Here is a 27,487-nt window from a genome sequence, read left to right on the forward strand (position 1 = left end):
CCCTTTCTTTTCTCTTGTGAAACCCACGCATATTCAAATTCTAGGTAGTGAGTCAGTGAGTGAAATTCAGGGATGATGGAAAAACAGTTGTTTTCTCTGTGTGAAGCCGCCAAGAAAGCATCTCTTGCTGTTGCCATGGACAGTATCTCCGAAAATGGGCCAGAGGTTTCCCGTTGTATTGATTGTTTGAAGCGCCTCAAGGACTTTCCTGTTGCTGGTGAGCTTCTTGTTTCAACAGCAATTGATAAGCATCTCCGACATCTCAGACAACATAAAAAAGAAAAGATTCGATTAATGGCTAAGTGGTTGATGGAGATATGGAGCAAGAAGATCAAGGAATATTCTTCAAGAACCAAAGGGAAATTTTTATATATTGTTTCTTCCAAGAAAACCCTGCAATCTGTTCAGTCCACTGAATCAACCATCTCTGCCATCAATACTCTTCAATTGGTTCTACAAAACTTGAAGATTAGGGTGCAAAACATAATGTATAAGTACCCAAATACTTTGTAAAATGACAAGTAGAAGAAATTTATTGTTGGATATGTGATTACTGTAAACAAAACAGCTTGAAGGAAAACATATGTGATCGCTGATGAAGCTATAGAGCAGTGAAGTAGGCTGCTGGAAAATTCTGAATTTTTTGAAGATGGTTTTGGTGCAGAAAGCTGAAGCTGATGTGGATTATTTTTGTAGCCTTAAAATGATGACAAACTTACTTAACCATTTTGTAATGTTTTGGTTAGATTGCAACCAAACCAAATTGTAGTAGTTGTGTTTGGTGTACTTTGATAATTAAGGTTTGGTTAGCTTGTAAGAAATTGTATGGATAAGCTTAATTTAAGCTGCTGTTGTACATGGATTTAGTGGAACTGATTTAAATATAAACGTATGGAAAAGAATAGAAAATGTAGACTTCTCACAACCAAAAACTTCTTCCGTTTTAGCTCTCTGTTTTTTCCTTTTTCTGTCCTCTGTTTTTGCATTTTTTCATGTTTTCTTTGCATACAAATCTCATTTAAAAATCAACAATTTCAATTATCACCTGCAACATACAAATTATGTGGTTATATGCAAATCTAACAGATTGAAAATGATATATCCACTGTTAAGGAGTAATAAGTGAAATATGAACTTTTGGACCTGTGCTAATGAATTCATCCGTGAAGAGTACATTCCAGCAAACATTTCTCTGTAGATCACAGTTCTCTCAGTAGCTATGAATGGAATTACAAAAGAACAGTCGGATCCTCCTATGACTGGCATCAAAATAAATAAAGATGCCAATATAGTAAAAAGATCTTGTCCAGCATCTCTGCAGAACAAGGATCAATAATTAGATGATTTATAAGAATCCCCTGCATTGTGCAGTTAAAAGTCCTAGGTCCTGTTTTTAGATTGACATTCTTTAAGTATCCTTATAGAATACAATTAGAAGATTTTTTGTAGTTAACCACTCAGTGTACAAGTAACTTACATCTTCTGGCTTTTCTGCCATAGAACTGCTCCAAGTAAAATAGATGATATGATAACAAGCGCCAACCGTGCCAAGTTATAATTGGGACTTCTCCAGTAAGTGAGGTGCTGCTTCCAAAGGCATACGTTAAATTGCACCCATTCATTTTGTGGAAAGCTGTAGAAAAATGTAGTTCTTTTGAACCTTGTGCTGGCAGCCTCAATTTTCTGACTTGTTCCATGCTTTTCCTATACAAAATTGGAATGCATGTCACTTTGTTTCATATGGAAAATTATAGAGAAGATAAAATGCCTGCTGAAAGCTTTTTTCTGTCAATTTGTGTTAGAACTGATTATTAAATATTAATTAGGGAAAAATCTTGACATATAAACAAACCATTGATTCTTTACAATTGGAACACTTACCCAGTTGACCTTCTGCAGCAGGACTAGTGACCTCTAACATCCATGTTGCTAGCATATTGTACATAGTATTAGATAGTCCTGGCCACGGTTCATGAACCGGTGGTTTCAGTTCGAAACTGCTGGTTCACAGTTTGAAAAATTAAGGACCCTGAACCGAAACCGTAATAGGATGGTTCGTTCACGGTTCGGAACCGACGGTTCCGGTTCGAAACCGACATTGAACTGTCAATTCTAATATATGATTTTGATTTAATTTTTAAATTATTAATTACAATAATTGAAAATTAAAAGAAAGGTTTGAACTTAATTTTTCAATTAAGCTTCTTACGTATCTTCTTGGGGTTTAGAAGAATCAAAGCCTATGTAATTCTCTTACCTTTGATATATGTGAATATTGACATTTGATTTTCATTCACATTTGATATATGTGAATATTTATCAAATCTCCTATTACCAGAAGAATGTCCACTACTTGCTATTTTTTGTTAATAAATAAAATTAATTATATAAATAAATTATATGATTAATTATGAAAGATAATAAAAAAATAATAAATAAAATTAATTATAGAAATAAATTCTATAATTAATTATGAATTGTATAATAAAAATAGAAATTGGAATTAATAAAAAATTAAGAAAGAATTTAATTAAATTTAAGAGAATTTGATTGAATTGAAAGATTGAAAGAGTATTAAGAGTTGAAAGAATGAGAATGAGAGTTTGAAGGATTGAGTGAGAGAGTGGAGAGATTGAAATTTGAATGGGTATATATATAGGAAAAATTTTTTTTGAAAAAAAATTAAAGAATAGGGGGGTGAAATGTGATTTTAAAAATTGCAGGGGAAAACTTTGAACCCCTGCAATTTTCTTTTCAAAGCCAATAGTTCCCTGCGCAAGGAACTGTTGGCTCTTTAATAAATTTAAAAAAAATTAAAAAAATTAAAAATTTTTCGGTTCAGCATAGTAAACTGTCGGTTTACATGTCGATTCATAAACCGAGTATGAACCGGCGGTTTCACGATTCAAAATTAAGTAAACCGAAACCAAACCATTAAATTCTGGTTTCAGTTCCGGTTTAGTCCGGTTCCAGGTTTGTCGGTTCTGGTTCCGGTTTTATCCGAGCCGGTTTCGGTCCAGCCCACAGGCGGCCCGTGGCCAGGTCTAGTATTAGACGTTATAATTTATTATTATCTATGCATAAAGTTGATCGAGTAGCTTCTGAACCTGCAGTTTGCCTGTGTTCTTTTGTCAAATATTTAACTACTAAATAAAAGATTTTGTTAGTACAGCAAACTTGTCAAACAGAGAGAGAGCCAAATGGGAATTTATACGTTACTCTCTTTTTTTAAGGTTATCTCAAAATATTCAATAAACTCAGCTTGAATTCAGACCGAGCTCTCCAGAATATATTATTTCTCCTCTTTTCGTCAAATTCAACTGTAGGATTTTATATGAAACAAAAAGGTGACAAACTGTACGATGTTCTTCATGCTTAAGTTTTTCTAAATCTTGATGTCCAATAATATAGATAAACACAAAGAAGCAAAACCAAAATTTGGGAACATCTATCAGAGTATGCAATGGGAAATTTCTAAAGAAACTCTTATCCATAAACATATAATTTGCATATTATTATCTTATAAATTAAGGAGCATATGAAAATTTAATGTTTTAGGAAAGAACTAACATCTTTTTTGTGTATAAGAGTATACAAGTTAATTATCTCATCAAATGCCTCAAATATGCCAATGTTTGGTTGGCGAATGGTACATACAACTGTCCTCTTTGTATGGCAGTATTTTTACAGCTCGCATGATGACTGCAATTGCCCTGGCATCTAGACCTGATGTGGGTTCATCCATGAATATTATGGATGGATTAGAAACAAGCTCTACTGCTATAGTAAGCCATTTCCGCTGACCACTAATACCAAGGATTCCAGCTAAAGCTTCCTTGATTTCATCAAGTTCAATCAGTCGAAGAACTTCTGCTACAAATTTTTGTTCAATAGGAGAGTAAATGAAAATTTCAGAAGCAGTTCGTTCCAAATTTGCAGGCATAGTTTTTATGCATTAGGGCTTTTTAGTCCTTGTATTTCTTTTATTGCCACATCAGAAGAGGAAAGCTTCTTTATAATAAAGTTTGAAGACATCTTACAGTTTTTGTATGTCTATCAATTTGAGATGGCAACCATAGTCAAGCAGAGTATATCACTGACTCTTCAATAATAATCTGGGGAGAATGTATGTCGGCTGACAGTAACCTGGTACTCTGGCATATGTATCTTGGACATTAGGATAACCACAAACTCTTATCTCCCCTTCTATTATACCACCAGCCTTTCTACTAGAGAGGACATCCATCAGTGTTGTTTTCCCGACTTCACTGAAACCCATCAAAAACCTTTAAGATTTCCAGGTCTAAATGATCCACTAATATCACTAAGAAGTTATAATCTCTTCTGTGGAAAATCTTGATCTCTCTCAAATTATGGGAAATTCATAAAGCTTTGATTAGTTTCAATTGTACAAACACTCAAGGGAAATCAGGTATAATAAATAACACAATTACCTTAGAAGTATCAATAAAGTATTGGAAATTCTCAAATATTAATGTTAAGGGCTCAAAGGGTAAAACTATTCCCGTAATATAACTAGAGTCATTGTTATCACTGAAATCACCAATACCCCAAAAACTAATCTATCGTATCTGTGAACTAAAATTATTACCAATAAATACTGTAGTTTCTCACCTGTAGTATTTGTTTTTACAACACCTTTAAATGTACTAACAGAAGGAAATTCGTTTCCCATAGTTGCATTGCTGAAATTATTTTGAGAAATGATGGCCCGGGATCTCCCTGGTTCCGCAGAAATTCATTTTTCAGGTGACCAAGATTAGTGCAATAAGAATTGCTTCTTATCTCCAAGATTAACTGTTCTCATTTTTCTAATATATGATATGAGGATAAACTTATACTTCAAATAAGTCTAGCGTGTAAGTTTTATTATGTATGAACAAACATAAAATCATGCAATTATAATTCACAGGATATAAAATATTGAATTAAACTTTCGGGTTTTAGAATTACCTGAACCGTCATGCAAACTAAATTCATAAAGTGTCTGAAATTACTTGTCGAGATCTCCTTTCGATGTGACTTGGTCTTCTACTTTACAAATCTATTTTGAATGACAACTTTGAATGAGTAAACAACCATATTACATTAGGTTTTAGAGCAGAGAGGTAGCCAATTGTATAATAGGTTAGTTGACCTTCCATCAAGGTTGAATAAATCTCAAGGCTCACACTTATGTTGTCCACCCAGAAGTATATTGAGCTTATCTTTATTGACCATTTAATCTCATCTATAAATTGATGTTGGACTATTCAGTTACCGGTTTTATTAAGCTAAAATCATAATTAATGTTAGCTTACATTAAGAAATTTTTAATCAACTCCAACTTGGCAACATTAATTATTTTTACAATATTTTAAGAAAAGAAAACAATTTTAACTTTGGGATAATTAATATTTTTTAACTTTAAATGACCACTATTTTAAAAAATAAAATAGTTCAAGGATAAATTACATTTTAATAAATAATTCAATTAATATAACCATCAATAACAGACCAAAACATTACTTATGTCTTCTATCAATATAAGATTATTCTTGATCACAATTATTAATAATCAAATCAATACAAATTAAATCTGGGAGTATGGCAAAAATAGCACCCAACAAAGTAATCACAACATGTGCCTCCTCTATAACCTTTTGTTTCAAAAGAAATAAGAGAAATTCTTTTGCTTCAAATGAAGTTTATATGTTTCAACCTTTCTTAAGACTCGTGAAACATACATATACAACAGTTGTGATATTCGATAATAATTTTTGTTATTAATATTGTTATTATTATATTAAATATTTAGAATAGGATAAGTTTATTTTAAGGCAAGTTCGAATTTTTTAAAAGGGTAAGGTAAGTTTGAATTTTAAAAAGGGGATAAGGTAAGTTGGAAATATTTTTTAAGATTTTTTTTTCACAAATAACATTGGAGAACTTCCAGGTAATCCACTAGGGTGAATGAAACTCTTATCCACTAAATCCAATAATTAAATTTTTAATTAATTTAACTCTCATTCTATAAGGAGACTTTAAAAAATGAGAGTAGTCTTTAACACCAAGGCATTTGCGAACTCATTTTCTTACAAAGTGTAAACCAAGCAAGTCCTTTGGAAAAAAAATATTAGAAAACTTCTTAAATATAAAGATATCTTCCAAACAAGTTTCAACATGCCTATTTGATATTACACTAGCTAATAATCCTGTACAAACCTTCATAAAGATTTTCTTGCTTTAAATGGCAAAGATTAAGGCAATATTAGAATTTCTCCTTCTCAGAAATCAAAATTCTATATTCCCAGATAGTTGACACACAATCTCTTTTGTAAAAGAATTTATACTAGCATGGTACATTGCCAACCTAACCATCCCTGTACCATTATAACTTCAAAAGTTGTTCATGCCTAACTATATCGGATCTATATTGAATTCCTTAGAATTGGAATTAACCATTCAAGTTTGATAAATCATATATTAGTATATCAACAATGCTATGCATTCTATATACCATAAACCAAGGTATTACAAAAATCCTAAATAAATCTTATTGGATCTAATTCTAAAATCCTCAATTGCACCATTCTTTACTGAGCAACTAGATTCATGTCTTAAACTTATTAAAACATAATACCTATTTCCTTAAAGTCTATAGAATCATATCCTAAGCTCTAATACCACAACTGTAACACCCCAAAACTAACATAAGTGTATAATAAAATTTAGAAATTTCTTAACCAAACAATGTTTTGACAGTCTCTTTTTTTTTTCTTTCAACCTCAAAACATTATAACAAAAATATTTGTCCTCAATAAAAAAAATATACAACAAAAAAGATACAAATTTTTCTTTTTTCAGTCTCGTCAATTGACCTCTTTTTACTTTTTATTCCTCAATTGCTAAAGAGTCACTCACATTCTATATCAAAATCTAATCTGCAAAAAATTAATGACGAGGAGATGAGCCGTCAACTCGGTAAGCATAAACTAAATGAAAATATGCTTGCAAAAACATTTAATTCAAATATTGACAAAAAAGGTTAAACAAACTTGGATATTCAAGCATATAAAACAATGTATAAATACCAAAATATATCTAAACTTTTGATATATCAGTCTCAAGTCAAAAATGTCATTATAAATCTTGAGTAAAAAATATCATATATCAATCTCGAGTAAAAAAATATCATATATTAGTTTCAAGTCAAAAATATTTTCAAACTCATGTCACATAGTGTCACCAATAATTCCGGTGACTCAGTCAGAATTTCAGAATTAAATGTCACCTATAATCTAGATGACCTGATCAGAATTTCAGAATCAGATGTCATCTGTAATCCTAGTGACTAGCTAAAATTTAGAAGTATACACAACAAAACAGGTAATCCAACTGGACCAAACTTATAGTTTCAGAGTTCAGAGTAGATATTCAAAGACTATGAACAATGAGTCAAAACCACATATATACAAAGTTTCATATCATAAATGCACCATAAGTAATTTTATTTCAGTTACTACTAAAATAAATTTGTAAATCAATGTCTAAGTAAATAAAATTTGGGTAAAATAAAAATGTACATAGATTAATTTTATAACTCACAAAAACCATTTTATATAAATAAAATGAAATATCTATATTATATGACTCTCAAAAATACTTATATTCAAATAAAATATCTATATAACTTACGAAAATATTTATATAAATTTTTTAGTTTAAAAGAAACGTTTACGAAAATATATTATAATTTACAAAAACCTTCATATACACATAAAACAACATATTTGTATAACTTACAAAAATATTTATATAAATCTCCTGGTTTAAAAAAAATGCTTACAAAAATATTTGTTTCCTTGATGAAAACATTTGTATATAAACAAAAAAAAATATCTATATATAACTTACACAAACATTTATATATAAGCAAACCGAACTATTCATATGACTTACAAAAACATTTATATATATAAAAACGAAATATTCATATAACTTACGAATTTATATATAAACAAAACGAATTATTCATATAGCTCACGAAAATATTTATATATACACAAAACAAAATATTTATATAACTTACGAAAATATTTATATATAAACAAAATGAAATATTTATATAAGTTACAAAAACATTTGTATAAATATTTAGGTTTAATAGAAAACGTGTATACAAATATTATTTAGTTTATTAAAACCAAAATTTTCATATTTAACTATCATTTCCAAACATAAAACATTTATATACATGCAAAAAAAATAGTTTCTATTTACCTCGATTAACAGCAAAGATCCACAAAACTTTTATATGTTTCAAGTTACCACGCAAAATCTACTCGAATTCCTAACCACAATCAATGAATTCAACTTGTATCAATAACTCTTAGAAATCCTTTTAGATTTCATTGAAAAACCTCAATTCAAACCTAATTTCAAAAATTCTAAAGGTACCCAAATGAACAACCTTAAACCCAGCTAATACATGTCTACACTATACAATATTTGTTCCATGAATTTTATAAATTTTTATACAAACTAAAATATTACAAAACTTGGCAAGGACAAAGAAGACATATAAATAGTTTGTCAAAAAAAATTTAGCTTAAAAGGATATAAAAACTTCTCGAAAAATTAATTTCTTCCAAAACTAAAGAATACTATCAATAGTTTTCAAGTTTGATAGCTCAAGCTTCTAGTAATTTTATAAAATTCTATATAAATCAAACAATAAAGTTAACATATTGATGTTTTAAATAAAAAATATCAATCTGAAAATAATTTAACAGATCACTAACACTATAAAAAATATTTCAGATTGCGTACACAATATTATAATAATTTTAATAAATATCATATAATTTGTAAAATTGTGAAAATTTCCAAAATTAAACTAGTCATGCTAATTTATTGATAAAAAATATTCAAGTGAAAAAAATAATTCAAAAAGCTCTAAAAATTAAATTGTTTTCACAAGTCATAGACTTTATCATAGAAATTTCAGGTTTAACACTCAATCTTATAACAATTTTCATAAATCATATTTAACTAGTAAAATTATGAAAATTTCCATAGTAGAACTAGACATACTCATTTATATAAAAAAAAATTCAAATTGAAAATATTTAAGAAAACTATAAAAATACTAAATTCATTTACAGATTACAAACTCTATAAAAAAAATTTTAGGTTTAAAACCATAAGATTTTAGCTAATTTTATGCTATTTTTATAATTATAAAATCAAAGAAAATTCACAAAATGGTTAAAAATACTCTGTAGCATCTTAAATAAAATTTTTGGAATTTTTAAAACATTCTAAACTAGCAATTTCAATTCACAAACTTAGTTTATAAGCATACTACTAAAAATTCCAGATTTTTATAAAATTTAGTTAATATATAAAATAACATAGAATAAAATATGTATAAAAAATTATTGTTAACAAATAGTATCAAACAAAAATAAAAAAATAATATATTTTTTCTTTTATTTATTTTACAAACTAATATACTTCTATCATGGAACAATTAATGTACAATGCAAAATAGGACATGTTCTACCCTACAATGGCACTATTGAATTGCAATTCTTAAAAACAAACCTTAATCCCCAAATCATAATTCACATATATGCCCAAATAAATGAAAATATTGAGATTTACCTTAGTATGAGAAATTATTCTAGCAGAACTGCTTCACTATTCCAATCCCTTTTCCAACAATTTTTTTTTTAAAGTAACATTGACAATCTCTCTTTACTCTTCCAGAATGTTTGAGCTGGATGAAAAAAAATATTTTTTCCTACCTAGATTTCGAAGGGGTCACTTAATCTCGCATTTATGACAAATATTATCCTCTTCCTAATTAATTAAAAAAGTATCTTAAAAAATACTTCCAACTTACCTTATCTCTTTTTTTAAATTCAAACGTATCTTAAAATAAACTTATCCTATTCCAAATATTTAACATAATAATAACAATATTAATAATAAAAAATTTTCTCCTCGAAATTAGTACCTACCTTAAACTTTATAGTGTTGGGGGTACATCTTTATTTTATTCTCCTTTTCTATGTGACTTATTTCTTTTGAGTGATTATTCTAATGCATCTTTACCAATGGGATAACTTTAGTCCTCACAAATGAATCTTTTCTATTAATGATTTCCAATGTTTGATCTTATTCAACAAATCTTTTAAGGGTTGGTTGGTAGACTAACACATGGAAGGGTCATGCAAACAATTCCTCAACACCAAAATATATAAAACACATTGCGACACCTTGAGAAACTTGGTGGCAAGACCACACAATATACAACGACACTAATCCTTTCCAAATTTCAAACCGACCCTATAAACTCAACACTTAGCTTACTTTTCTTGCTAAATCAAAAACCTCCCTTCTAAAGTCATATCCTTATGAAAACAAAATTTGAAATTCTAATTCTCACCTACAATGATCAACATAAATATTTTGTCTTCCTATAATCAACTTGATTTTATCAAAAGTAATTTGAGCAAGCCTTAATCTTAAAACTCAAATCCAACATACAATATTAGAGTGAAAATAGTTATTGCAAGCAGACTTTATTACCAAAAGTGTCTTCCAAAAAATCACCCAACTATATCATTCTTCATGTGTTGCCACAAAAATTATTCTTTAAATCACAATATCTTTTATTACTCTCTAGATCAAAGCTACAAGGAGACTCATAAACTTTACTCAAAATTTATCATCTCAAATTATCATTATTAGGCACACACATCCATTTTTCAAATCTCAAAATAGTATTATCAAGAAAAATGAATTTCAGTTTATTACATTTCTTTACTTCATCAACAATCTCCTTCTTTTGAGCCACTTTAAATTGATCTTTCTTTTTCAAATCTCAAATTGATCTTTCTTTTGAGCTACTTTAAACCTTTCAATCAGCATCAGTTTTACCTTTATATTCAATAATTGACCACTTGTCCAACCACTACTACCCTGATGCCACACTTGCTCAAACAATCCAAAATATGTTAAGTAGGAATCAATAGTGTTATACCTCCTTATGACCTTCTACTAAGAGCATTAAGTATCACATTCACCTTCCTGATATAATAATTGAAATGACAATAATAATTCTTTACAAGTTCTAACAATCTACTTCGTTTCAAATTATTCCTTTTAGGTGAACAAGTACTTCAAGAATTTTTTTTTTTAGTGTAACTCTCACATGTCTCTCCTTAAAAGATAATTCCTCTAGATTTTTAAGCGGTTGTCATGACAACCAATTTCAAATCATGAGTTAGATCATTTCATTCATGGTTCTTAAATTACCCAAAAGCACAGGCCATCGCCTTACCACATTGCATTGACACACATCTCAAACATGTTTTAGATGTATTACAATAAATAATAAAATCATCACTACCAAAAGGAATAGTTAACTCCAATCGAAAATCATTTTTTTTAAACTAACACTGACAATCTTTCTTTACTCTTATGGAATGTTTGAGCTAGATGAAAGAAGATATTTTTTTCTATGTAGGTTTCAAAGGGGTCACTTAATCTCTCATTTATGACAAATATTATCCTCCTCTTAATTAATTAAAAAAATATCTTAAAAAAATTTCCAACTTACCTTATCGCCTTTTTAAAATTCAAACTTACCTTATCCCTTTTTAAAAATTCAAACTTACCTTAAAATAAACTTATCCTATTTCAAATATTTAATATAATAATAACAATATTAATAATAAAAATAATTATCGGATATTACAATACTGAGGTTGAAAAAAAAAGACTATCAAGACATTATTTGGTTAAAAAACTTCTAAATTTTATTGTATACTTATGTTAGTTTTGGGGTATTACAATTGTGTTACAACCTCTATTAAAAAAAATTGAGATTTAACACCTTAAGATTCTAGCTAATTTTATACTATTTTTATAACTTATAAAATCAAAGAAAATTCACGAAATGGTTAATAAAACTTTGCAGCATCTTAAATGAAATTTTCGGAATTTTTAAAATACTCTAAACTAGTAATTTAAATTCACAAATTTAGTATATGAGCAAACTACTAAAAATTCCAGATTTTTATAAAATTTAGTTGATATATAAAATAACATAGAATAAAATATATATGAAAAATTATTATTAACAAATAGTATCTATTGACTAACTTCACATTCAAAAAAAAACTTTAATCTTATTTAGGCAATCAAAACTAGTTTTTTTATTGTTGTTCTTTTCCTTTATAATTGTGCCTTAATTGAGCAACAAAATTTATTATAAGAAACTCATTATTAATTGATTCCTTTAGAACTAGTATACCTTGTCCAAGTCATATCATTTACTAAACCAACAATTCCAATATTTTCATATATCTAGCTAATCTTAGTGAAAACCTTGTTAACACTTTAAGTCTAAGATAAACCTCCAATGAGATAAATGTCAATGGACTCTTTATGACAAACAATTTAACCTGATGGATTTCTTCCACTCAACATAGAAATTCTTATATTCAGTTGAGCTGTTCTCTTAGGCTTGGGTGATGCATCAACTCGTTGGGCCAAGGATATATCTTTAATCAGTAGTTCAAACTCAAACCTTATCTTTAACTCTTTAAAGTTAAGTCAATCAATACCTCAATTGTGGCTTTATTGTTATTGTTTACAATAATGTAGTCTATCAAAGATGGGATGCAATAAAGGTATCATTGACAATAAATAGCTTAAAATTTTCATAAATTATTATCCACGAGGGCTTTAGGCGTATCATCATATAATCACCTTTAGGTAAAGAATAAGATATGCAATTAAGACTCTCAAGGATAAGGTTACAAATAAGTTAGGCAGATAAATCCCTTAGGGTACTACTCTTTTTTACATCAAAAGAAAAAATATATGTCAATTGAAAAATTATAACCACTCTTGCGTGAATTGAAATTCTCACGACCAATGTAATTCCACAATCACCTCATGCAACTATCAATTTTAACACACAATAATCACCTTTGGGCAGAAAATTATATGCGTTAAATTGAAGAGTGTCTCTTTCATAGAATATAGAAATTCCACAACCTTCAATGAATGCATCGCTTTGACTATTAAACATTTTAACAACTTATAATAACTTCTACTGAGACTAAATAATATTGTCAAAATTAAGATTTCATGAAATATCAATCCAAATTATCTCTAATAATCTTAATTAAGTATTACAATAAATTCGTATCAACAATATTAAAAGTAGTTTTAAAACCGTATAAGCCACATCTTATAGGAATTCTTGGTGCATCATCATTAAATCACCTTTAGGCAAAAAAAAGACATGTTATTAGGATCTCAAACACAAGGTCACGTATCCATATGAGGACCTTCAGAACATACGGTTTCAAAAGAAATGTCACCTTTTGGCAAATAAAACTTTCTAGATTATTGTTTCTCTTCTATTTAATAAGAAAGCATATATCAATTGAATAAGGCCAACCACTTTTTGTGTATATTAAGTTCTTCATAACCAGTGCATTTCCAAAATTAACCTTATATTTTAAAAACTGAAAAATGTATCATCGAATGGAAAATTTTGTAAGTCTCAACAATATATCATTTTGGTGATTACCATCATAAAAAACTCACAAATTATTACAATGATACTAAATATTACTATCTATAATAAGATTTCATGAGACACAATACCTTATTATCTCAGATAATCTTCTTTAAAATTGGTGTATCTAATCCAATGAATAATAATATTGACCTAATGTGGTAGTTTAACCATACATGACAAAGTTTATACTTTATTTTATTAATCCTAACAATAGGAGAATACTTTATGACACAACATTTAATGTAAAAATTCAATTCACTTTCAAAAGGAGACCTATAAAAGTCTATATGTTTTTAATATGTTTAATGCATTATCTGATACTCTTAATGCACTTTAAAATCCTTTTATGCACACTCGCGTGCCCAGAACCTTTAAAATTTTTTCACATGCAATAACATGAGAAGGAAGAAAAACTTTAAAGTTTTATTACATGCTATCATAGGACTTTGACACACACAAATATGTCCAAATGATTCTTTATGCATGTAGGCACATTTATTAGGAACAAATTATACACAATTTCATGTAACTACTCAATCTAATTCATTATTTATATGCACTGTCATGCTTTCATAAGACCCTACATGTTGCTTGCATAAATCATAAGCTTGTACAAACCTTTAAGGACTACCAATATGCCAATCAAAGATGTTAACGCACTACACATGCAAAAAGAACACAATCATGCGTAAAAACGTGCTCCTAGAATGTGTCACGTGTGTCTAAAACAAATCACGCATGAGCACACACCTGCAGTTAAGTCCCACACACCATCTTCTGCTATCACGTGCTTCAAAGTTTTCATCACGTGCCTGGCTTGAAGAATCTTTGGTGCACTCGTATGACACATGCCATGCTTCACGCTTCTAAGCGTGAACCTCATGCATCTTGGGCCGGGTAGTTCAATCAAAACATGGGTCCGGTAAATGGGTTAAAACAACCTATGTTGACTGTTGATTGGATCTATATGACCCGATTTGACTTTGATTGAGTTGTGCGATATTCGTTTACTCTAGCAAGTCAAATTCTAGGTTTTCCCAACCCGGTTCTGACCTGCAAATATAAAAACCCTAATTAGCCGATTCAGCAACTTTGACAAAAATTCTGGCGATTGCTTCAATGATTACTAATTTTGATGGACCATAAATCAAGGGATCATGCCGATGTCGTCTGGATCAGTGTCCTCGCCTCGAAATCACATCGAAAAAAATGGAAGAAGAGGGGAAAATGGCATCTCCAACGACCTATTTTCTACCTAATTTTGTCTTATGCGGTGGTTCCAACTGGTGGGGAATGGACGAGACCAAATGGTTCACACCAGCGTTGGCCTGAACGCCACCACTTTTGACGCAAATAGTGGTAAGAAGGTTACCTTGGGAGGCTGTTTTCAATTCTGATTTCGGTTGGGAAACTATTTTCGTTTTAAAAATTGTATAATCTAGATTTAAAATCAATTTTAAATTACCAAAATAAGAAAATTTACAGCATTAATCTCAATCATTGTTGGATTAATTTTCAATCCCCAATTTTAAAATCAAACCAAAACCAAATCCTAATTGGATTTTAACAAACCCTAATTTAAGAATTTAGGAATTCTAATTTTAATTTCAAGAATTCAATAAAATTTCATAATTATTATGAAATTCAATTTTCCAAAATCAATTTCAATATGTTGTTCTTAATACTAGGATTTAATTTCTCAACTGAAAACCCTAAATTATTAGAAATTAAATCCTAAACCTTAATGGAAATAAACCCTAATTTGGATTTTCAATCAAACCCTAGTTTTATAAGATTTATCCTGATTTCAATTCCCTAATTTAGATTCTATAATCTAATGCGTTCACTCTAACATCACATGTAAGTTTATCATGCATGAACAAACATAAAATCATGTAATTATAATTCATAAGATATACACAAATGACATAAAATAGGGTTTAGAGATATTTGAATTGTCATGTAAACTAAATTCATAAAATGTTTGAAATTACCTACTGAGATCACCTCTTGACGTGACTTAGTCTTTTACTTTATAAACCTCTTTGAATGACAACTTTGAATGGATAAACTATGCTGCAGTCATATTTCATTAGGTTTTGGAGTAGAGATTTAGCCGATTTTATAATAGGTTAATTGACCCCGTATCAAAATTCAATAAACCTTAAGGCCTACACTTATGTTATCTACTTATATTATAACTTTTAAATATATTAGACTTATCCTTATTGATCACTCAAATCCATTTGTAAACTGGTATTAGATTATTCAATTACTCGATTTTATTAAACCAAAACCATAATTAATATTAAGCCATATCAAGAAATTTCTAACATAGTGCACAAACAAATCCAATAGTAAGAAGGATCCAAATTCCACAACTGATATCCAATAAAAATAGTCAATGAAGTTTAGTCCATGTTCGTTGAGAATTTGGTGTCCAATGGTAGTATTTGAAGATGAAATCTGTAATTATCAATTTTCAATCAGAAATTTCGTGTGATACCACAACTATATCAATTTGTCATTACTTAACCATCTATCAATAAAAGTAATACTATCTCATAGGTGTTTCTTGTAACAACCCTCATAAAAACAAAAAGATATGGTTTATGAAGAGCGTCTAACATGACCATTTAACTTAATCCACATTTCCCTACACACACTTTACGGAATACAAATTTTTTTCTTCCACTACAAAGATTTGAGCATTTCAAAGAAGAAACTCATTAAAAACTTGCCACTAAACTCTTCCATTTATAGGAGAAGGGCTTTCATCATGACTGTATGACAATGAGACACATGTTAGCCACCCTGAGATCTGAGCAGTACATGTCTAGTTGTATTCAACAAGGAAAATTATATGAGAAGATTGTCACATTGCTCGAAACGTACATGATTATGATGACACCAACTTGCACTATCAAAAAATATATATGATAAGATCTCTGTGTAGCAACGAAACCTCCTTTAGCTTTTGAAGTCCACCTTGAACTCCAAGAATTTGGAGGGCAAGTTATGTGATAACAAATAAGCATTTCAATGGTAGTCCTCTAGGCACAACCGTATGAGATATCAAAGACTAGGACACTAATGGCTAGTAACTAGCGATCAAGTAATTTCAAATTTGAAGAGTATTCGACAATTATCAATGGGAAAGCCAAATCATACGCTACAAAGATCACCCAATAAAGACATTAACCACCACATAAATGTAATTGTCATCAATATAGGCATGAATCCATGCATTTAAATTAAAATCATAGATTTAATTTTGGAGAGAGGGAGAATTAGGTGGAGGTCATTTCCCTTAAAAAATCAATATAAAAAGAGAGAAAGAAGATAATATTGGGATGATTTTTTGTACTAAACTACAAACTAGGGTGATAACATTGTGTATGTAGACCTTTCTATTATCGGGTCAAACCATATAAAAAATTCCTCGTGTCAATCTTTCTTCTTGAATCTATTTACATGCACACACTTCTGTAACAATTCCCAAACACTCGTAACAGACATATTCGAGTCTTCTCAGACTCTAATCAATGTTATCACAGTTTATCTTACTTAAAACTCTAAATTATGTACATCATTTGGTGAGAAGAAATCTCAACACAATGAAGGTATTTTGGTCCACAAAGTATTCATTTGATTTCATGCTTACAATATTTCATCTTATAAGTAAACATTAGAATCATAATGCATTTTGTTCTAGATTGTAGTTCACATACGTATCCATTTCCATTTATCTTTTCATTGCCAACAAATAAGCATAGCTCACGAGATATTTGGAATGACAATAAACCCTAGGGAAGATAGTGAATTCCCATCTTAGATTGATCTCCTTCTAATTTTGAATTTAGATAAAGTTATAAAGAAGTTTATAACTTCTTTAATTGAGAAAATTTTATTGACTACTTTTGACCATGCTTATCTCTTAACTTTGTAGTTATATATGTTTGACTGTAGAAATAGATGTCATCCCATGCTAATTTTGTTGATTGCCATGTAGACTATTGCTCCTTATATGCTGTGTTTCTAATTATGGATATTAATAGTTTCTTTCAAATTACAAATCTTTCCAGTCATCTTCTTGTCAAAAAACAATTTCATCTGTAACTAGTGCAGATGAATTAAACTAGATGTTCCAGACGATATTCCGACTGCCCATATGGTCAGTTTATCAAATAATTAAGCACAGGGATGCTTGCAGGCGTTTCATTTTGAAAACGTATTTGTGCAACATGTAAATATTCATCTAAATCCAATTTCTTAATTCAGAACATTACGTTAATTTGACAAAGTATAACAAGCAAAAAGAGCAAAAGAACTTTAAAGATGAAGTATAATGAACAAATCTATTGATTATGAGTTTTGCATGGAAAATCAAGTATATCTTACGGTAGCCAATTCTAACTTTTCTTTTTCCTTTTAGAATAATTCTTTTCTCTCAATTTACGCCAAGTATTTACCCCACTTTAACTTTTTCTTTCTATTTTGAATAATTCTTTTCTTATCAGTTTAGCCATGAATGAAGTTAAACTTTTGGCACGTTGCACCATTTATAATCGAAAGGGTTGCCCATACAAAGGTACAGCTCTAGATTGAGAGTTTGTGTTGCATCATAAACAACTTAATTTGCAAGTCTCTTTGTAGTTGTCATTGTAAGGAAGTGTATCCTTTCGTTGCTTATCAGCTTTTTTTCTGAGAAGCTTCATTTTCTAGCAGTTTGACCTTAGAGATATGGCTTTGCAATCTTTTACTAAACAAATGATGGAACTTTGGGATGGGTGGGAAATTCGAGTGTTGGTTTTAGCGAGTCTTTTCATGCAAGCAATCCTCATCCTATTTGGTTCTCAACGAAAATATACCAGAATAATTTGGATCCATCTCCTTGTTTGGTTGGCATACCTGACAGCAGACGTTGTGGCAACTTTTGCTCTTGGCTGTCTTGCTCGTGGCCGTAGAGATTCTGAAGCAAATAAAATTTTAAAGCTTCAGGTATTTTGGGCACCTTTCCTTCTGCTACACCTTGGTGGCCCTGACACTATCACAGCTTACTCTTTAAATGATAATGAGCTATGGCTAAGGCACTTTCTCGAATATATTTTCCAAGTTGGAGTAGCATTTTATGTCTTTATACCATCTTGGAACAATAAAGATACTTTCAGATTTATAGCCATTCCAGTGTTTATCGCCGGAATTATCAAGTATGGAGAGAGAATTTTGGTGCTGTACTCTTCAAGCGCTAAAAAATTTAAAGATTCCTTGCGCTCTCCTTCATACGAAAAGCATGAAACAGAGGGGTCTAAAAAGAAGCCAACTGTAGAGGTAAATAATTACCTCGTTGAAGCCGTTTCCTTGTTCAAAAAATTCAGGTGTCTCTATGCCGATTTGATTCTTGATCATAATGAAAGAAAAGAGAGTTACTCTCTCCTCAGCAGCAAGCAGTCAGCGGAAGAGGCCTTCAAATTGGTAGCGGTTGAGCTTGGATTCATGTATGATGTGCTCTACACAAAGACGACCACAATTTATTCCATGTTTGGCATCTTTCTTCGTTGCATCTGTCTCTTCTCGTATATATCTGTATGTGTTGTCTTCTTTATCATTATTGATAAGTCTTCATATTCACCAACTGACATCTCCATAACTTACGTACTCCTACTGGGAGCCGTTTTCCTGGAGTTTTATGCATTCATTGTGCTTCTTTTGTCTGATTGGACAAAACTTTGGTTGACAAAGCGCAAGTATGCGTCCATTGATACATGTTCCACTGGGTTACTCTCCAACGACAACAGAAGGTGGTCAAGATCCATGGGTCAGTACAATCTTATGAGTTTTTCTTTTTCAGAGAGCAGAAAATCACCCAAATCCATAAACGTGGGAGTTCATAAGATACTTGGAATCAAAGAACTGATAGACAAGTACAAACATTTGAGCTGGAAAGAAGTGGATAATGATTTGCTAGAAATGATCTTCAAGCAGCTCAAACGGAAAAGCAAAAAAATTGAAGGTGATGATTTTAGTATGAAGCGATGCAAAGAATTGTTGAATCAGAGAGGTGAAAATGTGAGAAGCGAAAGGTTTGATGTTAATCAATTAATTCGTCTGAGCACCATAGACGTGGAGTTTGACTATAGTCTTCTTCTGTGGCACATCGCCACTGATCTCTGTTATTATGATGATCTCCGTCAGCTAAGACGGGGTGATGAGCTCCCACCAGAAAGCAAAATTAGCAGATGGTTATCGAATTATATGTTGTATCTTTTAGTCGTCTGTCCAACCATGTTGCCCAAAGGGATTGGTGAGTTAAGATATACAGATACTTTCGTGGAAACCACAAGATATTTCAGAGAGAGAGAAAGCTCATCTATTGAAACAAGTGTAGCTTCTTTACTTAATTATTACAATTCTTGCAGTCAAAACAATAAGGGTAAAAATTCCTTGTCAGTGCTAGCTCATGGATGTGAGCTTGCCAATCAATTGCAGCGTTTGAGCATGGTAGGAGATGATAATGGGAGGAATGTTAAATGGGAGTTCGTAAGTGAAGTGTGGATGGAAATGTTGGAATATGCTGCAAGTCATTGTGGGTGGAAAGTGCATGGCGAAGGACTTGCTAATGGTGGAGAGCTGCTCACTCACGTATGTCTTTTTATGGCTCATCTTGGCTTAAGTGAACAGTATCAGATCCAAGAGCAACCCTTCCATCAGCACTGGACAACTAAGATTCTATATAAATGGGAAGCTCTTTGGCTTCGTCTTTTGAGGAAGTTCTTTCGCTCCGTAGCCAAGCGTTTGGCGGAGCAAATGATTCTTTTGGGGATATAAATTAAAATAGGCAGTCATTTTCCTGCCTAAACCTTTTTTGGTAACAATTTATACGTTTTACCTTTTTAAACAAATTGTATTTTTCATTTCGAAAATAACCTTCATTGTGAATATTAATTTAAATCAGTAAAAATTTTCCTGCGTAAACCTTTTTAGGCAAATATATAATGGTTTCACTTTTATAGACAATTTTACCTTTAATTTCAAAAATACCCTCTTTCAGCTTATTACGTCACTTTTAACGATTTACGTCACACTCGGCCACCTAAAATTTTCTTAACAGATTTGATAATTTTTTATTCGTACTATCACTAATTCACGTTCTAAGGATTAAAAATATACTTAAAAATTGATAAATTTTTGTTTAGATTTCAAATACAGATAGTAACAAAAAAATAGTATAGATGAGGAGAATAATAAGTGCTAACTGATGTTGTAGGTGTAGGGTACGTGGAGGGTGCATGGGTGGGTGCGTGCAGGGTGTGTGGGTGCGTTCAGGGTGCGTAGGTGCGTATAGGGTGCTTGGGTGCGTGCAGGGTGCATACAGGGTGCATGGGTGTGTGTAGGATGCGTGGATGGGTGTAGAGTGCGTACAAGATGCGTGGGTGCGTGCAAGGTGCGTGCAGAGTGCGTGGGTGTATACAGGGTGCGGAGTGCAAGGCGCATAAAAAATATAAATATATATTTATATTTATATATAATAATATAATATTTAAAAAATATAATAATATAATATATATTTAAAAAATATTATTATTATTATTTATATAATTATATTTATTATATTTTTTAAATATTATATTATAATATTTAATATATATATATATATATATATATATATATATATATATATATATATATATATATATATATATATATATATATATATTGTTATAAACAGCCTGAACGATATTATCCGCTTTGGGCTTCAGTCCGCACGGCTTTAAAACGCGTCATTCAAGTTAAGGGCTTTTGGCCCCTGCCTATATACACGCTCAGTGGATAGTACGAGAGCGATGTGGGATTTCATGTCACAACATATATATATATATATATATATATATATATATATATATATTTATTTATTTATTTATTTATATTTTTTACACACCCACACATCCTATACGTATGCACCCACGCACTCTACATACACCCCACGCACCTTGTGTGCACCCATACACTGTGATACATACACTTAAGTTACTAAAAATCACGTAATAAATCAGACAGGGTATTTTTATAATTAAAAATAAATTTACTTATAAAAGTAAAATTATTGTACGTTTGCCTAAAAAGGTTTGCGCAGAAAAATTTTTACCGATTTTAATTTTCATGTTTTTTTTCTCCAATTGTATTGTGCATTGTATCGTACGGGTTCTATAGGATCGTCTTATGAAGATACTATCAGATCTTTTGTGCAAGCTAATGACTTTTATCTCCCGTTGTATGCGGCGTTAACTTTTTTGTTATCATACATATGTATAATCACTTTCTAATTTGATTGTCTTTAAAAAATTTCGATAAAAAGCAATGGTGAGTTTGCCTTTTATAACAAAACATTTCTTTGTAGAAGGATCTCTTTTACTTGATGTAGACCTTATTAGAAAACTACATATTAGTTCTATAAATAACAAATTTTATGCTTTGATTAGGTGAGTGGGTGATACAAAGTTTAAAAATATTTTGGACATTTTATATTTTGAGTTATATATGTATAATAGAAAAAAAAAATGATTAAATATGTATATAAGAAAAAAAATTATTCTATTTTATTTAATATCCCAACATTTTGTGTAGTCTAATATAATGTGTTTTTGACTATTTTCCATCCAATGTTTGATGAAATTCAAACATTTAAAACATTTAAAAGTCAAATTCTTATCTGACATTAACTTTTATTAGTGAATTTTCTAGATTTGATTGTTTGCCCAATATAGCTTTAATAGTTTAAAATTTTTCATTTAAACTTTTAAAGAAATTTTAAAATTTTACATTTTGATAATTTTTTTAAGGTAATTGTCCTCTTTAAAATTAGTGAGGGGTATATTGAAATTTTCTTAATTTCAAAAAATACACCAAATTTTTTTCACATTTTTAAAGACCTTTTAAAAATTAAGATTTGCAAAACTAGATCGGATTGTGAATTGGTGTCTCAAACGGTTTTTTTAGTTAAAATACCTATTTTTTTACAACTTTTCAAACTAGACCACAGTTGGACCGGTGGTTTGTTGCCAGTTCGCGGTCCAGTCTAATTTAATCTCATCTTCGGTCCCGTAAAATTTAAACCTTAAAAGTTCAAAACCTGAAACAAATAAACCAAGAATGCGACACCACTTTTCCAACCTCCCTTGCTTTGCTGTTGCTCCAGCTCTCCTGCGTTGCTGCTGTTGCTATAGAACAACTGACTTTCGATGACGTCTGTTCTCCCCGACCGCACACCTAGCTGAGTTGTCATGGCTGTTCTTCTTCGAGATGTCTTCTTCAAGTTCAACGTAACAAACAAAGCAGCAGGGACTTCGTTCTTCTTTTATGTTTTCTTCTCTTTTAAAATGCAAAAAACTTGTTTGAAACTTGTTTTCATTTTGTGTTATCACAAATGAATAGTCTCATTTTCTCTACTTTATTCGGCAGTGTAACGAGGAAAATGATTTTTAATTGTTTTGTCTATTTGTAAGATTCGTTATCAGAGTCAGAAAGAAATTTTGAGTTGTTTATTTGATTATTTATAAAGTTGTCTTGATTTTATTTCTAAAATTATGATAATTGTAACAAAGTATTTTAAAAGTTTTATACTTTTATATCAAAAAATCAAATATTTAAATTTAATGTGCAAAGAACATACAATCATATCATATTTTTTAGGTTTTTATACAAAACTGAAAATCCGATTGAAGCAGTTGGTTAGAATGATTTAATCAGTTCAATCAAAATCGGACCTCAAAACAATTTATAGTCTAATTCGATTCTTAAAATCTTGCTAAAAGTATATCAATAATACTAATATTTTTAAAATTTATAAGTCACCCTAGAAGTTTTGAAAAGGAAAATAAAACAATAAAGAGGAAAAGAAAACTACAAAGAATAAGAGGAAAGAGAAAAACAAAAGAACAAGAAGAAAAAAAAAATTTGATCAAAATAACATTTTTATCTTTTTATTGAACGAAATTTACTAATGAAAGTAAATAACAGGTGGAAATCTGATTTTCAAACCTTTGGTGGGAAATATCTCTTGGCCAAATATTATTTTTTATGTTTTCCTTGTTTCTATTTGATATTTTGATGTCATGTTAAGAAGGAAACAAGAAGAAATCTATGGATTTCTCAAATTTATCTCTTATGCCAAAATTTTTCTCTCAATTTAATCTAGAATAATCACAAGGGTTTTGATTTCTTCACTATGTTCCCACTTGGACAATGATGAAATGGCGCCTCAATAACCAACCATCCAACGCTACAACCGTCATTAAGGAGTGTCAATCCCTAATGCAAAGTCGCAAACAACAAATCAAACATACTCAATTTTGAAACTTTGGCATATGTATCTTGGACCTTAGGATACCCACAAACTAGTATTTCCCCTTCTATAATACGACCACTCTTTCTACCATAAAGAACATCCATTAGTGTTGTTTTCCCGGTTCCACTGACACCCATCAAAGCTGTAAGAATTTTAGGTCTAAATCCTCCACTAATATCATTAAGAAGTTGTAGTCTCTCTTGTGGAAAACCTTGATCTCTCAAATTCTAGGAAATTCATAGAGCTTTAGATCAGTTTCAATTGTATCAACACTAAGGGTATTAGGTATCATAAATAACACAATTACCTAGGAAGTATCCACAAAGTATTGCACATTCTCAAATGTTAATGTTACAGGCTCAAAAGGTAACACCATTCCAGCAGTATAACTCAAGTCACTGTTATCACTGCAATTACCAATACTCTGGAAACTAATCTATCTAATATGTGAACTAAAATAATTACCAATGTCTTGTTGTGTAGTGGAAATATATAACACAATTTCTATGCTATTGAATATAATAAATAATTAAGGCATAAAATAGAAATGCAGAAAAATAAAAGAAATAGAACATAAGAATTTACCAAGTTTAATAAATATATTTACGTCCTTGGCACTGCTGACTACTTTCACTATCTTCAAAGAATAATTATAAAGGAAAAATAAACTAGTAAATATCTCTAATAATAGGATTCTCTCAATATAATTATGTTTGAGTATAGTTGTTTTTGGGATGATTTTGAATTAAAACTAAGGCCTCTATTTATAATCTTTGGTAAAATACAAAGAAATCAAAATAATGAATGTGGGACCTAAAAAGCCAATTTTTTAACAATCTCCGCTTTGGCGATTTAGCAAGTCCTACCAAATATCACTTATATTTTCTTCTTCAGCGACAACTTCAAATATGCCTTTTGGCTCAATTTAAGCTTGCATAATGTTGATTAAGTTCAAACAATGATTGAACTTGATCGTTGTTACTATCTTAGTCATCATATTTGCAAGGTTCTCAACAATCCCAATTTTTAGCAGTTGTATATTCCCTTCTTCAATAATCTCTCTTACAAAATAATGTCTAACGTCAATATGCTTAGTCTGTGCATGGAATACTGGATTCTTTGCCAAATGAATTGCACTTTGACCATCAGAATGCACATTGACATGCTTCTGAACAATTCTTAAATCTTCCAGCAATCCTTGTAACCAAATAGCTTCATTTACAACCTCTATAACTACTATATACCTTGCCTTTATACTAGACAAAGCAACTGTAAATTGCGAGGTAGACTTCCAATTGACTGGTGCTTTTGCAAGAGTAAAGGCAAAACCAGTAGTTGATCGGCGTTTATCCAAATCACCAGCATAATCATTAGCAGGTTTTCTAGACCATACCTCAAAGGGTGTTTTCCCTTCAATTGCAATGGATGGTAAATGATTAATAAGATGACATGCATATGTAACTGTCTTAGCCCAAAATGTTTTGCCCAACCTAGAATTGGACAACATACATCTAACCTTCTCTAGCAAGGTTCGATTCATTCGTTCAACCACCCCATTCTAATGTGGTATTCCTTTGACTGAGAAATGGTGTACAATACCTTCAGCCTAACAAACTTCAAAAAACGGATCACTAGTATACTCACCACCATTATCAGTCCTTAATCGTTTGATCTTTCTGCTAGTCTGAGTTTCAATAATCTTTTTCCATTTCAGGAAAACACCTAATATGTCATTCTTCTTCTTTAAAGTGTACAACCATGTCCTTCTTGAAAAGTCATCAACAAAAGTAACAAAATAGTGTCTACCTCCCAAGGAAGTTGTCTTAGTAGGTCCCCATACATCAGAGTGAACATAATCGAAAATACCTTTAGTATTATGAATTGTAGTACTAAATCTTACTTTTGTCTATTTTCCTAAGACATAGTGCTCACAAAAATCCAACTTGCAGGTCTTTGTTCCTTTTAATAAGTCTTGTTTCACCAAACTAAATAAGAGTTTTTCCCCTGCATGTCTCAAACACATATGCCAAAGTCTAGTTGTTTCATTATTTGCATATTTTTTAGATACTACAACTACTAATTCAAAAACTGTACCACCGTTATAATAATACAAGTTATTTCTTCTTGTATCTTTCATCATTATAAGGGCACCAAAGACAACTTTTAAGACTCTATCTCGCATTGACACATTGAAGCTTTTGGATTCCAAAACTCCTAAAGAGATGAGATTTTTCTTCAACTATGATACATGTTGAACATCTGTCAGAACTCTAATTGATCCATCATTATTCTTTAAACGAATTGAACCTATCCCCTCAGTTTTGCAAGGACTATCATTATCTGTGAAAACAACTCCACTATTTAGTTTTTCATAATTGAAGAACCATTCCTTGTGTGGACACATATGGTAAGTGTAACCTGAATCTAGAAGCCATTCATTATACTGAAATGTCGATGGTAGACTTACTAGAGCAAAGTCTAATTCATTTTCTTCAATTTCAGTTACACATGCATTTGAAGCAACTTTGGTCTTACCCTTATCTGTCCTTTGTAACTTCGGACAATCTTTCTTTCAATGTTCCTTTTCTCAACAAAAAGCATATTCATTTTTACTAGGTCTTTTCTTTGATTGAGATCTACCCTTTTTTTCTTGCTTACAACTTTGACTTCGTCCTTTTGTAGTAAGGGCTTCAATAGTTGTCTCTATATTTTTTTGTTGATCTTTCTTTCGAATTTCATTATTATTCAAAGCAACAGATACTTCATCGTAAGTCACTTTCTCCTTTCCATGAAGTAATGTAATGCTTAGATTATCCAATTCTTCAGGAAGAGATCATAGTAGAAGCATTGTCTTATCTTCATCTTTGTAGGTTTAATCTAAGTTTAGTAAATTAGCTATCAATTGGTTAAAAGTATCAATATGATCACTTATACTTGTACCAGGTTTCAATTGAAGACGAAATAGTCTCTTCCTTAAATAAAGTTTATTCTCATTGCTCTTCTTTATCAATAAAACTATGTACACCCATTTTTGATACACAATTTGTGTACACAGATGAGGTGTTATAATGTGATTAGATGTTTCTTTATCATATGATGATACATGTTTTAAAATTACCTAATTACATTATGACACATCACTGTTTACATGAATTGTATACAAAAAATGGGTACACATAACATTGCTCCTTCTTCATATACTTGTTTTCTAATGCCTTCCACATATTACTTGCATACGTCTCTTTCATAAACGGATATTTCTGCTCTCTACAAAGACACATACGAATTGTACCACAAGCTTGACGGTTGATCCTTACCCATTCTTTTTCATCCATCTTCTCTAGTTTTTCCTCCTCCAGAGTTATATCAAGATTTTCTTGACACAGGGCATCCATCAGTTCACATTGCCACAAGCCAAAATTGTTTCCACATCAATTTTTGCCATTGTCACAATTGTCTTTGTTGATGTCGATGTCATTTTCTATTAACTACGATTTACTTGTTAGATAGTTTTTCAAATAACTAAGTCTCAC

General features: G+C 30.6%; 1 pseudogene; it reads right to left on the reverse strand.

Moving 5' to 3' along the window:
- Positions 1–1,018: 1,018 nt before the first annotated feature.
- Positions 1,019–25,494, reverse strand: LOC123198076 (annotated as a pseudogene).
- Between the last annotated feature and the right edge of the window lie 1,993 nt (positions 25,495–27,487).

The sequence above is a fragment of the Mangifera indica genome, chromosome 15, assembly GCF_011075055.1.
Source record: "Mangifera indica cultivar Alphonso chromosome 15, CATAS_Mindica_2.1, whole genome shotgun sequence".
Taxonomy (NCBI): domain Eukaryota; kingdom Viridiplantae; phylum Streptophyta; class Magnoliopsida; order Sapindales; family Anacardiaceae; genus Mangifera; species Mangifera indica.